The sequence below is a fragment of the Cryptomeria japonica genome, chromosome 8 (genome assembly GCF_030272615.1).
Source record: "Cryptomeria japonica chromosome 8, Sugi_1.0, whole genome shotgun sequence".
Lineage (NCBI taxonomy): Eukaryota > Viridiplantae > Streptophyta > Pinopsida > Cupressales > Cupressaceae > Cryptomeria > Cryptomeria japonica.
Window position 1 is genome coordinate 120,521,604 of NC_081412.1, and position 14,959 is coordinate 120,536,562.

Genomic DNA, 14,959 nt, shown 5'->3' on the forward strand with positions numbered 1-14,959 from the left:
CCAGAGGACTAAATCCTCTTACATAAACCCAATTCGATTTCCAATAATTGACCAACTTCTCGGCCTGAATGATATTACATTATTCACACATTACATTCCTTGACCATGACCTCTAACATAACCATGATGATCTATAATGAGAACTTACATCTATATATACAAACCCTCGACCATAAACAACCAGGTCAACCACCAGATAATAAACCAATTACGTAATTACAAACCATGTCGGCCTTATACCAAACAAATAATATCCAACACATAAGACATCCCAAAAATACATCGAGAGGTCCAATCCACATGTTACATTAAAGTCGGTCCGTAACCTAGATCAACTAGGACCCAATATAGGTCCATATGCTACATCAATGATCTCCATCCATCAAGTCTCAAATATGATCACCATCAACATCTTGAAACTCGACCAGAAGCTGCACCAACACCACTTATGCAATTCATCAAAGATCTCCACCAAAAACTCTATTGATGAAACCCTCGCCAAAACTAGAAATTAAGCTTCTAAACAAACATGATAGCATCCGATCACTAGAATTAAACCAACTGGCCAAATACAAGCATGAGTATCATGAACAAGCCAATTCCATCACCAAACTATACCAGAGCCTATTGGATCATGTCAAATCCAAGTCAACCAGAAACCACTCAACCTACCGGGACCATAAGAGTGTCGGTAAAGAATCCAAATAGCTAGTGTTGGCATCAATGATAAAATATCAATGCAACACATAATCAATTCCACCAAATGGCCAAAAATCTCCCCCTTTGGTATTGATGGCAACACTAGATGTGAAAAATATCTCTAAGTACCAAGAAATGCCAAACAAGTCTCTCCCAATGGAAGACAACCAACAATCTCCCGCATACAACTCTGAAATAAAGACCAAAATCCCCCAGTAAATGATATCTCTGTAAAGCTCTGAATTTCTCCCTTATTAATTATCAATAATCTCTTCCCCTTTATTTTTTTTCACTTTCTTTGTCTTTTTCACATCAATATCACTCCCCCTTTGACATCAATGCCAAAAATCTAACAAAAATATCAAAGCAAACACATAAACCACTAAATCACAAATCTAAGTACTCCCTCTGAGCAGTAGCATCCCACATCAGTGTCAAAATGAATAGTATCTCTGATAGTGCATGTCGGACTGATGCCAAACCACATTAATCAAGTCTCTACCAGAGGGGCAGAAACTCCCAATATGTCTCTTAGGTATTCAAATGATTCCTTGGGCAAAGATTTAGTGAAAATATCTGCAATCGGCTCTTTAGTGTTCACATAAACTAGTCTAACTTCATTTTCTTCCACCTTTTCCTTCAAAAAGTTATAATTTATAGATATGTGCTTTGTTTTAGAATGAAATACCAGATTATTTGATCTATCAATAGCAGTAGAGTTATCACAGTGAATAACTACCGATGCATCACAATCCAGCTTTATATCCTTCAACATTTGCTTCATCCATAAAACTAGTATACAGTTAGTAGCAACAACAACATACTCAGCTTTAGCATTAGATAAAGAAATACATGACTATTTCTTGTTGATCCATGAAACCAACTTATTTCCAAGAAATAAAGCTCCACTGGAAGTGCATTTCTATTCATCAACATCTCCAACCTAATCAACATCTGTATATGCACATAAAGTAAAATTATCATCCTTAGGGTACCACAAACCATATTCTGATGTACCTTGTAAGTATCTAAAAATTTTTTTCACCGCAATATCATTATTTTCTCTAGGATCACTTTGAAATCTTGAAACAATACAAGTAACATTCATAATGTCAGGACTAGTCTGAGTCAAATAAAGTAGACCTCCAATCATAGATTTGTATCTTGTAGGATTTACCGGGGCAAAAACATCCTTTCTTGTCAATTTCTCACTTGTAACCATAGGAGTACTTACCGATTTAGAATCTCCCATACCAAATTTCTTCAACAATTTCTTAGCATATTTAGTTTTATAGATGAAATTACCTTTGTCAGTCTGAGTAATCTGCAAACCTAAGAAAATTTTCATTTCACCAATCATAGACATCTCAAATTCTTTCTCCATATTCTTAGAAAATTCTATGCATAACTTATCCTCACCTCCAAAAATAATGTCATCAACAAATACTTCAATAATCACTATACCATCATCAGTGATTTTATAATATAAATTATTGTCAGCACTGGCCTTAGTAAAACCAAGCTTCAAAAGGTATTTATCCAATCTTGCATACCAAGCTCTAGGTACTTGTTTCAATCCATATAAATCTTTCCTTAACCTGCAAACCATATTTGTATCATCTAATAGTAAAAAACCATCAGGTTGCTCAATATAAACTTCCTCATCAAGATCTCCATTCAAAAATGCACATTTAACATCCATCGGATAAACCTTGTAGTTTTATAAGTAGCATAGGCAAGAAATAATCTTACAACTTCAATCCTAGCTACAGGTACAAAAGTCTCTACATAATCAATTCCTTCCTTTTGAGAATATCCTTTACAAACCAATCTAGCCTTATTCCTTATAACTTGACCATCCTCATTCAATTTATTCCTAAAAACCCATTTGAATTCCAATAATATTTTTACTTTTAGGCTAGGGAACCAAGGTCCATGTGTTATTTTTCTCAATTTGATCTAATTCTTTTTCCATATCTTTCAACCAATAATCATCTTTACATGCCTCAATTACTAATACTGGTTCAACTTGTGAAATTAAACATACCTCATTAGTATCTAGTCTTCTTTTTTTCATCACTCCATTGCTCTTATCCCCAATGATCTGATCTTCTGAATGATTCAATCTCACATACCTAAGAGTCTTCTAACTTTTTGTTCCTCTTCCCTATTCTTCAATTATTGTAGAATTCTCTGATGTTTCTCTGATGTTTCCAGAGTAACTCTTTGTTCTGGTAAAGGTTCTACTAGTTCGAATATAATCATTTTTACCACCGGTTCCTTCTCGTAAACTCTGATTTGACTTTTGTTTAGCTCATCTACTTTGACATTAGTACTCTCCACAATTCTTTGTAATCTCTTATTATAAAATATATATGCTTTGATTTCATTAGAATAACCAAGAAATATACCTTCATCATATCTAGGATCAAATTTCCCAATGATATTATGTAACCTGATATAACATTTACTACCAAAAATTTTGAAATACTTAACTGTAGGTGTATTGCCAAACCATAATTCATAAGGTGTCTTACCAGTTTCTCCTTTGATATTTACTCTGTTAAATGTATAAACCACTGTGATCACTGCTTCTCTCTAGTAGATATGAGTTAGACTAGCTTCCATCATTTTTCTAGCAGCATCCAAGATAGTTTTGTTCTTCCTTTCCACAACTCCATTCTGTTGAGGTGTCCGGGGAGCAGAAAATCATCTTCTTATACCATGCTTCTCACAAAATTTATTAAACTCACTGGATGTGAATTCTCCACCATGATCTAACCTCAAAAATTTAATCTTCAATCATGTCTCAATTTCCACTTTAGCCTTGAAGATTTTAAACTTTTCAAATGTTTCAAATTTTTCTTTTAGAAAAGTAACCCACATCATTCTAGAATAATCATCAATGATTAGCATGAAATATCTATCACCATGAAATTTTTTAACTCTAGCAGGGCCACACAAATCAGTATGAATAAGATCAAGAACATCATTTGATTTATCTTGTATACTTCTAAAAGAGGTTCTGACCTGTCTACCCATTTGACATTCTTTACATATCAGATTATAGGGCTTCATAATATTAGGTATATCCCTAACTGCCTTAGTTGAACTGATCTTCACAATGCAATCAAAATTCACATGACACGACCTTTTATGCCATATCTAACTATCATCAATCTATGTAATCAAACATGTCTTCTCACCGGAGTTCAAATAAAATATATTACCTTTTGTCTGTGTACTGGTTGCAATCTCCAAACCAGATCTGTTAATGATTTTTCATTTTCCATCCTTAAACTATAATTGAAATCCCTTATCTACCAATTGTCCTACACTCAAAATATTATGCCTCAAGCCTTCAAAATAATAAACATCGTCAGTATTGTTCTTACCATCCAATGATATATTTCCTTTTCCTTTTATTACACACACTTTATCATCTCCAAATCTAAGTAGACCACCATCAAATTCTTGCAAAGACAAAAAATTCCCTGTATCTCCAGTCATATGATGTGAACAATTGTTGTCAATTACCCATTCATCTTTGTCTTCAATTTTAGCAACAAGTACCTTCTCTTTAGGTACAATCTCTTCCAGGGCCGAATCATCTTCCTTGATAGCCAGGAATACCCATTCCTTCCCATTGCCGAAACCACAAGCAGATTCTTCTATCGGTTCATCATCATAATCAATAATGCCTTCCTTGTCTGCTATGTAGCATGATTTGTCTCTATTTTTCTTGTATTTATACTTGTTTTGATATCCAGGGTTAGGCTTAAATGATATTCTAACTCTTTCTTTAAATCTTGAATTCTTTTCAGGACATCTAGATGCAAAATGACCAATCTTATTACATGGAAAAAATTTAAAAGGTTTTTTTCCTTCATACTTACTTCCTACTGGTCCTTTAGGTACTCTTCTAGCAAATAGTGCTTCAAGTTTCTCAAACTCATCAACTTCTTTCTTCATATCTTCTATTTCTTTTGCATACAAAAGTTTCCAGTCTTGCTTATCGGTTGTAGATGTAGATGCATGAAAAGAAGATTCAAACTTCACAACTCTAGAAGGTCCAAATTCTTCAAGCTCGAAAAAAGATAGTTTCTCGAACAAAGTATTTGTTAGAACATAATGTTATTTGGGATCACATCCTTATAACATTTATATAAAATGTTCTAATATAAGGTTATAAAACCTTATATATTATATGCTTTATAAGCATATCCCATTTTAAATAATTATAATCTAATAACTATTAGATTATTAATTATTTATAAGTGGGGGTTATTGAAAAGGTGTGACAAGTGAAGTCACCCTTCCTCCTATATTTAAGGAGGTTCTCTCTCATTTGAGAGGTGTGTGAATTTGGAGCTTTATTGTGAGTTGTGTCACTATGCATCTGAGGTATTATTGGCCATGTGGAATGTAAGGAAGTTAAGTAGTGGAAACAACTTCCTACACTAACCTTGAGAGGAGGGTAATGCAAAAAAATTTCAGATCGTTACAACAGTTAAAGAAAAATAGAAATAGATATAATAGCATTCATACCACAACACAGTGATTTATGTGGGGAAAACCCTTTCGGGAGAAAAACCCCACACTCCAAAAGCAGCTCAATATTTTATTCAGCAATCAAAAACGGATTACAACATACTTGCAGAGCAAGCTCTTCACAGGAGTACCATTAATCAGAGATTCAGAGGCAACTCAATAGCCATAAGACTCTTACACACAACCTCTATCTCACACACCTCATAAATAGGAGATACAATACAGGAAACCGTCAAATGGTATTACAAAACCATGGGTTAAAACCACCCAATAAGGTGTAGCCGACCTTATCTCCCTTCTAGATGCCCTATGATATGTTAAAGCACACATCAACATGTGTCTCTCCCTTTTACAACTCATTTATGTATCTGATACAAATTATTTTTCCTATTTCAGGAGTACAAACTTCCGGAGGCCATAACTTGAGAACCGGGTGTCCGATTGACGAACCGTTTGAAGCGCCGGAAAGCTCGCGAAGTGCTCTATCACCTCATAACTAGCTGCACCAATTATGGCCACTTTTCAGGGTGTTTCGGAGCCTCTAAAGCCCCCAAAATTAAGTTTAAACATTTTATCGCACCCCTCCAAGATGAAAAATTTAATATCTACAAAACTAGTTGTGACCTTGCAACGCAACTTTACTGGAATGCTTATCTAGCCAACCAAAAGCTTTAGGGAGAGTTTCACACCATTTCATGCTCAAATGAAAACTTACTATAAATAGTAACCTTGCATAAATGCAAGGTTGAGACACCATTTTTCCCAACAAATCTCCCACTTGTCAAACACCTTGCAGGAGCGGAAGGGAATGTCAACACAATGAATCAATTGCTAGGGGCCATAAGGCCCATAGACTCTGAACACCATCTGAACTTCTTTGTGCTCACAGCCTTAGTTAAAGCATCTACAACATTCATCAAAGTTTCTACCTTAACTAGCTTCACCCTACCATCTTCGACCATATCTCTAACAAAATGATACTGAACATCAATATGTTTGGTCCGGGCATGAAATGTCGGGTTCTTAGCTAGGCTAATTGCACTCTGACTGTCACAGTAAACTATCACTATACCTTTCTTTATTCCGATATCTGAACACGGTCTCTTAAGCCAAATGGCCTCTTTACAAGCATGAGTAGCTGCCATATACTCTGCTTCAGTAGTGGATAAAGCAACCACAGCCTGTCGCTTACTCATCCAACTAATTGCACCACCAAACAAAGTAAACACATAAGCACTGGTGGATCTTCTGCTATCAATATCACCTGCCCAATCTGAATCCACATAACCATGGATATCAAGGGAAGTCATGTTTCCAACTAAATTACCATGATAACACAAAGAATACTCTGAAGTACCCTTCAAATATCTGAAGACTCTTTTGACTGCATCCCAATGAACTTTACCAGGATTAGACATATATCTAAAAAGTACTCCCACTGCTTGGGCAATATCTGGTCTAGTATAGACCATAGCATACATAAAGCTTCCAACTGCACTCTGGTAAGACACTCTACTCATGTCTTCCATCTCCAATGGGGATGTAGGACAATCTGAAATAGATAGTTTCATTCCAACTGTAAAAGGAACACTCAACGGTCTACAATTCTGCATGTTGAACCTCTGTAACACTGAATTCACATACTTACTCTGGCCTAGCCATAGCTTTCGGTTCACCCTATTTCTTCTAAATTCCATCCCAAGAATGTGCTTTTCTGCACCAAGATTTTTCATTTCAAATTTAGCAGCGAGCTGAGACTTCAGTTCTGAAATCATACCTTTCCCTTTACCAATGAATAACATATCATCAACATACAATGCAATGAATAAGAAATGATCACCATCAGATTTATAATAAACACAGTGATCTGATTTAGAATGTTCAAATCCCAAACTCAACACATATGTATCAAATTTCTGGTACCATATCCTAGGACTTTGTTTGAGGCCATACAAAGATTTCTTCAATTTACAGACCAAATTACTTTTGCCTTTCACCACATAGTGCTCCGGTTGTGTCATATAAATATCTTCCTCCAAATCACCATGAAGGAAAGCAGTTTTCACATCCATTTGCTCAACCTCTAAATCATAAGCAGTAGCAATAGAAAGAAAAAATCTAATAGACGTCATTTTTGCAACAGGAGAAAATATCTCACCGTAATCAACACCCTCAACCTGAGAGTAGCCTTTTGCAACTAACCTTGCTTTATACTTTTCAATGCTTCCATCTGAACCAATCTTTTTCTTGAACACCCATTTACAGCCAATAGGTTTTCGTCCTTCAGGCAATGGTACAAGATCCCATGTATCATTCTTTTTCAAAGCTGCCATTTCTTCCTCCATAGCAATCTTCCAAGATTCTGCATCATTCATACCTAATGCCTCTTCTACAGATTTCGGTTCATCCAATCTAGTATTCAGAGCAAAAATACATCTCCAATCATCAGGTGAATACCTTTCAGGTGGTTGTCTATGTCTTGTAGACCTTCGAACAAGCTGAGTTGGAGGTTCTTCCTCCTCTTCTGAAGATTCAGAGCTAGACGAGCTCTCCTCAACTTCTTGCCTATCTAGGGGTCTCGATTCAACTCTTTCAGGTGTAGAAGGAAGTTGAATCACATCTTCTTTTTTAGTCTGTTCTGGCTGCAATGTAATAGAAGGAGACTTAATTTCTCTAAAAATAACACTTCTACTGTGAATTACCTTTTGTACAATAGGGTCCCAAAGCTTGTATCCTTTCACACCATAACTATACCCGATGAAGATACATTTCACAGCCTTGGTCTCCAACTTTGTTCGCTTCTCCTTTGGCACATGTGCATATGCCTCGCAACCAAAAACTATAAGATGTCTCAATGAAGGCTTGTGACCTGACCATGCTTCCATAGGCGTTTTATCAACAAGAGCTGATGTAGGAGACCTGTTAATCAGGTAGCAAGCAGTGGCAACAACTTCAGCCCAAAACTTTTGTTTCGAGACCAGCACCACTCAACATACTCCTAGCCTTCTCCATCAGTGTCCTGTTCATTCTTTCTGCAACTCCATTCTACTGTGGAGAATACGGAGTTGTCTTCTGCCTGTTAATTCGACAGTCTCTACAGAATCTATCAAAATCATTAGAGAAAAACTCACCGCCATTATCAGTTCTCAAACATTTTATTTTCTTTCCAGTCTGCAACTCAGCCATTGCTTTAAATTCTTTAAAATGACCAAAAACTTCAGATTTACTCTTTAGAAAATAAACCCATGTCCTTCTACTAAAATCATCAATAAATGAAACATAATATGTGGATTTCCCAATCGAAGAGACATCTACTGGACCAAACACATCAGAATGGATAAGATCCAAAACACCACAAGTTTTATGAGAACTCGAGTAAAACCGAACGCGGTTTTGTTTTCATAAATGCAATGCTCACAGAAATCAAAGTCAAGATTACAGTCATTCAAACCTTCAACAAGGTTTTTATTTTTCAAGGTCCTTAGACCCTTTTCTCCAATGTGGCCAAGTCTCTGGTGCCATAACATAGTCTTCTCTACAGGTAACTTTGCTTCAGACGAAAGAGCACACTTAGGTACCCAAAAACCATTTCCATCTGCTGAAGGTGAAACCTTCAAATCTTCTAGTGAAGTATCCGCAGATTTGCTTTTTACAGAAGTGCTATTACATTCAACAGTGTATGCTTCAAGCTTATACAAAGTGCCAAACCTGACACCTCTAGCAACTACCATAGCACCCTTAGTCATCTTACATCCTGCTTCAGAAAAGACTACCTACACGCCTGCATCTATCAGTTTGCTCACAGATAACAGGTTTCATTTTAATCCAGGGATATGCAGCACACCATTAATCCTTTTTATTCTACCATCAGAAAACCTGATTCTAACTTTACCTCGACCAATAATGTCTAGATGTGAATCATCACCCAAGTACACCTTACCTCCATTAAATCCTTCATATTCAGAAAACCAATCTCTATTGGAAGTCATATGAAAAGATGCATCTGAGTCAATTAGCCAGGCATCATTACCTGCATGAGTCGCCAAAACCGCAATAAAGGCATCGCCATCTTCCTTGTCGGACTCAGAATCAGAATCGAACTTTTTCTTTTTCTTCTTCTTCTTTTCTTCTTTACAGTCCTTACGGATGTGACCCGGTTTACCGCAGTTCCACCAAATGACTTTGGACTTTCCAGGAGATTTCGATCTCCCTTTGGATTTGGACTTGTCGTGCTTCTCATTCTTCTTGCCTTTCTCCTTCGGTCTTCCACGAACGGTTAGGGCTTCCTTTGAACTGATGGATACCTTCCTTCGCATCTCTTCACCGAGCAGGGCACCCACCACGTCTTCAGATTTCAAAAGAACAGAAGTACTACCGATAGCCATAACAAGAGAATCCCACGAATCAGGCAAAGAACAAAGCAAGATTTGACATTTCTCCTCCTCATCCATCTTAACACTGACGGATACTAATTGAGCCACCAACATATTAAATGCTTTCAGGTGGTCTGCAATTCATCCACCCTCTTCCATCTTCAAGGAATACAATTTCTTTCTTAAGAAAATTTGATTTAATAAAGATTTCACTTGATACATCTCACCAAGCTTAGTCCATAGCTTCTTTGCAGAGTTCTCTTCATGGACATTGATTAGAACAGAGTCTACCAGGCACAGTCTGAATAGACCCTTGGCTTTTCGGTCCATAACATCATACTGAGCTACCGCAGTAGGATCTGAGGGCCTTTGGACATTCGCATCAACAGCTTCCCAAAGATCTCGATCTATTAGCAGATCTTCCATCTTCAGCTTCCACATCTCAAAATTACTTCCATTAAATTTCTCCACCTCTATTCTCCCTGACGAACTCACCATCTGAATATTCCTGCAACAAGATCAAAATGTGTCTTCTGCACAAGCTCCCACTCAAATCTGGATTAGTTCAAAAAACCCAACTGCCCACAATTGAAACCAAAGGTGATCAGGCTCTGATACCACTTGTAAGGAAGTTAAGTAGCGGAAACAACTTCCTACACTAACCTTGAGAGGAGGGTAATGAAAACTTTTTCAGATCATTACAACAGTTAAAGAAAAATAGAAATAGATATAATAGCATTCATACCACAACACAGTGATTTACGTGGGGAAAACCCTTTCGGGAGAAAAACCCCACACTCCAAAAGCAGCTCAATATTTTATTCAGCAATCAAAAACAGATTACAACATACTTGCAGAGCAATCTCTTCGCAGGAGTACCATTAATCAGAGATTCAGAGGCAACTCAATAGCCATAAGACTCTTACACACAACCTCTATCTCACACACCTCATAAATAGGAGATACAATACAGGAAACCGTCAAACGGTATTACAAAACCATGGGTTAAAACCACCCAATAAGGTGTAGCCGACCTTATCTCCCTTCTAGATGCCCTATGATATGTTAAAGCACACATCAACACGTGTCGCTCCCTTTTACAGCTCATTTATGTATCCAATACAAATTATTTTTCCTATTTCAGGAGTACAAACTTCCGGAGGCCATAACTTGAGAACCGGGTGTCCGATTGACGAACCGTTTGAAGCGCTAGAAAGCTCGCGAAGTGCTCTATCACCTTGTAACCATCTGTGCCGATTACGGCCACATTTCAGTGTGTTTCGGAGCCTCTAAAGCCCCCAAAATTAAGTTTTAACATTTTATCGCACCGCTCCAAGACGAAAAATTTAATATCTTCAAAACTAGCTGTGACCTTGCAACGCAACTTTACTAGAATGCTTATCTAGCCAACCAAAAGCTTCAGGGAGAGTTTCGCACCATTGTGTGCTCAAATGAAAACTTACTATAAATAGTAACCTCGCATAAATGCAAGGTTGAGACACCATTTTTCCCAACAAATCTCCCACTTGTCGAACACCTTGCAGGAGCGGAAGGGAATGTCAACACAATGAATCAATTGCTAGGGGCCATAAGGCCCATAGACTCTGAACACCATCTGAACTTCTCTGTGCTCACAGCCTTAGTTAAAGCATCTACAACATTCATCAAAGTTTCCACCTTAATCAGCTTCACCCTACCATCTTCGACCATATCTCTAACAAAATGATACTGAATATCAATATGTTTGGTCCGGGCATGAAATGTCGGGTTCTTAGCTAGGCTAATTGCACTCTGACTGTCACAGTAAACTGTCACTGTACCTTGCTTTATTCCAATATCTGAACACAGTCTCTTAAGCCAAATGGCCTCTTTACAAGCATGAGTAGCTGCCATATACTCTGCTTCAGTAGTGGATAAAGCAACCACAGCCTGTTGCTTACTCATCCAACTAATTGCACCACCAAACAAAGTAAACACATAAGCACTGGTGAATCTTCTACTATCAATATCACCTGCCCAATCTGAATCCACATAACCATGGATATCAAGGGAAGTCATGTTTCCAACTGAATTACCATGATAACACAAAGAATACTCTGAAGTAACCTTCAAATATCTGAAGACTCTTTTGACTGCATCCCAATGAACTCTACCAGGATTAGACATATATCTAGAAAGTACTCCCACTGCTTGGGCAATATCTGGTCTAGTACAGACCATAGCATACATCAAGCTTCCAACTGCACTCTGGTAAGGCACTCTACTCATGTCTTCCATCTCTAATGGGGATTTAGGACAATCTGAAATGGATAGTTTCATTCCAACTGTAAAAGGAACACTCAATGGTCTACAATTCTGCATGTTGAACCTCTATAACACTGAATTCACATACTTACTTTGGCTTAGCCATAGCTTTCTGTTCACCCTATCTCTTCTAATTTCCATCCCAAGAATGTGCTTTGCTGCACCAAGATCTTTCATTTCAAATTTAGCAGCGAGCTGAGACTTCAGTTATGAAATCATACCTTTCCCTTTACCAATGAATAACATATCATCAACATACAATGCAATGAATAAGAAATGATCACCATCAGATTTATAATAAACATAGTGATCTAATTTAGAACATTCAAATCCCAAATTCAACACATATGTATCAAATTTATGGTACCACATCCTAGGACTTTGTTTGAGGCCATACAAAGATTTCTTCAATTTACAGACCAAATTACTTTTGCCTTTCACCACACAGTGCTCCGGCTGTGTCATATAAATATCTTCCTCCAAATCACCATGAAGGAAAGCAGTTTTGACATCCATTTGCTCAACCTCTACATCATATGCAGTAGCAATAGAAAGCAAAAATCTAATAGACGTCATTTTTGCAACAAGAGAAAATATCTCGCCGTAATCAACACCCTCAACCTGAGAGTAGCCTTTTGCAACTAACCTTGCTTTATACTTTTCAATGCTTCCATCTGAACCAATCTTTTTCTTGAACACCCATTTACAACCAACAGGTTTTCGTCCTTCAGGCAAAGGTACAAGATCCCATGTATCATTCTTTTTCAAAGCTGCCATTTCTTCCTCCATAGCAATCTTCCAGGATTCTGCATCATTCATACCTAATGCCTCTTCTACAGATTTCGGTTCATCCACTCTAGTATTCAGAGCAAAAATACATCTCCAATCATCAGGTGAATACCTTTCAGGTGGTTGTCTATGTCTGCTAAAGGTGAAACCTTCAAATCTTCTAGTGAAGTATCCGCAGATTTGCTTTTTACAGAAGTGCTATTACATTCAACAGTGTATCCTTCAAGCTTATACAAAGTGTCAAAACTGACACCTCTAGCAACTACCATAGCACCCTTAGTCATCTTACATCCTGCTTCAAAAAAGACTACCTGCACGCCTGCATCTATCAGTTTGCTCACAGATAACAGGTTTCGTTTTAATCCAGGGATATGCAGCACACCATTAATCCTTTTTATTCTACCATCAGAAAACCTGATTCTAACTTTACCTCGACCAACAATGTCTAGATGTGAATCATCACCCAAGTACACCTTACCTCCATTAAATCCTTCATATTTAGAAAACCAATCTCTATTGGATGTCATATGAAAAGATGCACCTTAGTCAATTAGCCAGGCATCATTACCTACATGAGTCGCCAAAGCCGCAATAAAGGCATCGCCATCTTCCTTGTCGGACTCAGAATCAAAATCAAACTTTTTCTTTTTCTTCTTCTTCTTTTCTTCTTTACAGTCCTTACGGATGTGACCCGGTTTGCCGCAGTTCCAGCAAATGACTTTGGACTTTCCAGGAGATTTCGATCTCCCTTTGGATTTGGACTTCTCGCGCTTCTCATTCTTCTTGCCTTTCTCCTTAGGTCTTCCATGAATGGTTAGGGCTTCCTTTGAACTGATGGATACCTTCCTTCGCATCTCTTCACCGAGTAGGGCACCCACCACGTCTTCAGATTTCAAAACAACAGAAGTACTACCGATAGCCATAACAAGAGAATCCCACGAATCAGGCAAAGAACAAAGCAAGATCTGACATTTCTCCTCCTCATCCATCTTAACACCGACGGATACTAATTGAGCAACCAACATATTAAATGCTTCCAGGTGGTCTGCAATTCGTACACCCTCTTCCATCTTCAAGGAATACAATTTCTTTCTTAAGAAAATTTGATTTAATAAAGATTTCACTTGATACATCTCACCAAGCTTAGTCCATAGCTTCTTTGCAGAGTTCTCTTCATGGACATTGATTAGAACAGAGTCTGCCAGGCACAGTCTGATTAGACCCTTGGCTTTTCGGTCCATAACATCATACTCAGCTGCCGCAGTAGGATCTGAGGGCCTTTGGACATTCGCATCAATAGCATCCCAAAGATCTCGATCTATTAGCAGATCTTCCATCTTCAGCTTCCACATCTCAAAATTACTTCCATTAAATTTCTCCACCTCTATTCTCTCTGACGAACTCACCATCTGAATATTCCTACAACAAGATCAAAAAGAGTCTTCTGCACAAGCTCCCACTCAAATCTGGATTAGTTCAAAAAACCCAACCGCCCACAATTGAAACCAAAGGTGATCAGGCTCCGATACCACTTGTAAGGAAATTAAGTAGCGAAAACAACTTCCTACACTAACCTTGAGAGGAGGGTAATGCAAAACTTTTTCAGATCGTTACCACAGTTAAAGAAAAATAGAAATAGATATAATAGCATTCATACCACAACACAGTGATTTACGTGGGGAAAACCCTTTCGGGAGAAAAACCCCACACTCCAAAAGCAGCTCAATATTTTATTCAGCAATCAAAAACAAATTACAACATACTTGCAGAGCAAGCTCTTTGCAGGAGTACCATTAATCAGAGATTCAAAGGCAACTCAATAGCCATAAGACTCTTACACACAACCTCTATCTCACACACCTCATAAATAGGAGATACAATACAGGAAACCGTCAAACGGTATTACAAAACCATGGGTTAAAACCACCCAATAAGGTGTAGCCGACCTTATCTCCCTTCTAGATGCCCTACGATATGTTAAAGCACACATCAACACGTGTCGCTCCCTTTTACAGCTCATTTATGTATCCGATACAAATTATTTTTCCTATTTCAGGAGTACAAACTTCCAGAGGCCATAACTTGAGAATCGGGTGTCCGATTGACAAACCGTTTGAAACGCCGGAAAGCTCGCGAAGTGCTCTATCACCTCGTAACCAGATGTGCCGATGACGGTCACTTTTCAGGGTGTTTCAGACCCTCTAAAGCCACCAAAATTAAGTTTAAACATTTTATCGCACCCC